The sequence below is a fragment of the Pteropus medius genome, unplaced genomic scaffold, assembly GCF_902729225.1.
Source record: "Pteropus medius unplaced genomic scaffold, Ma_sr-lr_union100, whole genome shotgun sequence".
Taxonomy (NCBI): Eukaryota; Metazoa; Chordata; class Mammalia; order Chiroptera; family Pteropodidae; genus Pteropus; species Pteropus medius.
Window position 1 is genome coordinate 23,750,096 of NW_024340849.1, and position 2,262 is coordinate 23,752,357.

The 2,262-nt window shown below is 39.9% G+C and overlaps 1 pseudogene; it reads right to left on the minus strand.

The window, feature by feature from the left end:
• Positions 1 to 665: 665 nt before the first annotated feature.
• On the minus strand, positions 666 to 784 carry LOC120589674 (uncharacterized; annotated as a pseudogene).
• Between the last annotated feature and the right edge of the window lie 1,478 nt (positions 785 to 2,262).

Here is a 2,262-nt window from a genome sequence, read left to right on the forward strand (position 1 = left end):
ATTTAAAAGTCTTTTTAAAAGAGCACCAATTTCCTACTCATGGGAGCAGAACACTTTTGCAGATGGCATTGCCTACTTGAATGATAGCACAATTGTTTGTCTTCTTCACAATAAAAAAGATAGGAATAAAATGAGCTGGTAACATAGAGCTTCACAGATAATAAAAACAGTGATAATTCACTGGTCTTGGGAAGAGAGCAATTAAATGAACAACGCTTTATATTTCACAAAACCATGCTGGCCCAAGGCAAAACTGAAAATCAGATTGGCCAAAAATTCCTTCTGTCACTCAAAGGCTTCTTTTTTAACCTTTCCTTCCACATTTTTCCTTCTCCTTTACCATGTTCCATTTCTCTCCATTTCTTAGGATCCAGTGATATCTTACCCTGGTTTCTTCTATCTTGTAGCTCATAACTAATTCATATTGAAGTGTAAAGAACTTACCCTGTGGTCTCACCTGAAATTATTTGACTGTGAAACAGAATACTAGCAGGAGCAATGGTTAACCCAAATGTAGCACGACACAATAAAAGCACATAGAACTTAAATTCAGAATTCTGCCTTAGCTTATTTTTTTTTTAAAGGCGAGGCAACCCTTGGTTAACCTCACAGATTGCAAGGACCTTGTCAGCTTATAATTCCTTATTTTCATTTTTTATTTTTTATGGCTACAGCTCCTGGTCTTCCTAGGTGGTCTCCCATCCAAGTACTAACCAGGCCCAACCCTGCTTAGCTTGCGAGATCAGACGGGATCGGGCTTGTTCAGGGTAGCATGGCCATAGAGCCGTAGACTGCCTTAGCTTTGTGGACAAATTTCTGTTTGGCCCTGGGGAACATCTCTCCTCTGAACCGTAGTTTTTCACACGAAAAATGATCTACCAACTGTTTATGAATTAAAAATCAATAATTAAGGTAGATTTTCAGGCCTTGATAGAAAATACAAGAAGACTTGGAAAAACTCAAGCAAATCTAATGAATTGAGACAGGTCCCCATATTTTCTCACAGAGAAGGCAGACTTTATTGGAAGCAAATGTAAGTATCGTAATTTACTTACAAATGTAAGATAATTATTTTTCTAATATCTACCTAAAGATGTTCCAGGATATAGCAAAATGACTACCTGGTTGGTACACAGGCCACCTTTATCCCCCTTAGGCAAGACAGTGTATCACTGCTGAAATTGGCAAAGTACCCATTGTCCTTTTGTTTAGTCCTGGCAGTGTTAGTAAATCACTGATAGCATAACTGCTACCAAGCTTGCATGCACTTGATAAAGTAATGGAACAATATAGTGGGCCCACTGTTACAAATAAAAAAAAAAAAATGATAAGTTGAGTTTGCAAGTCCATTTAAATAAGGCCAATGTATTCTTTATCTCTTGAGAGAGGTTAATCTCAGGATAAAGGGCTAGCAACAGTGAGAGTGCATTCCCTGGTGGGATCTGAGAAGGCTGTGAGCTATAGACTAGCAATCGGAGTACTTAGAGGACTAAATGAGAGGAGACAGTCCATGAGAAAAGATGGAGATAGATTGGGGAAAATGGTGCATAATGTCATAGAAAAAGGCATTTCCCACTGGAAATTTCCCTAATGGAAATTTAATCACAGGGCTGTGGCTGATGTTTGAGACGACAGAGGACATAGGAGATCTTTGTCTTTGAGACCTCTTAATAGTCGGTGACCCTATATAAGCAGATCCAACTCTTAGTTGCCCATGAACATGGCTGATACTCTTGGCTATGCAGTGTGTGCACTGTACAAAGGTATCTGGTCAAGGAAGAGGTAGCTGGGGCTTGACATCCAGTTATTACCGTATTCACCTTCCTGCATCTTGGTAGAAGTTTGGATCTGCTCTGGGGAGGGAAGGGTGTACCTTTCCCTAACTTCACAAAAATGCCATGGAAGTTAGCAAGGGCGCTGCCCCCTCAGAATCACTTGGTAAGCTTTTGTTCATTAGGTCGATTGGTTTACCCTGTACATATTTTAAACATACATAGACCTATTAAGTTAGACTCTCCAGAGGTGTGGTCTATGTGTGTCTTAGTCAAAAAGCAACGCAAATTATTCTGGTAGGCAGACAATTTTGTCAATGACTGATCTGCGGTTTCAATCAAGACCCCTTCAACACTGCTGTTTCCTTAAAACATACTCAAACAACCCCTCTCTATCCCCCTATCTCTACCTCCAACTATCTTCTACTACCGGGAGCCCAGGTAGTAGAAGATAGTTGTCAAGAACAAAGCCACCGAAGACAAATAATTA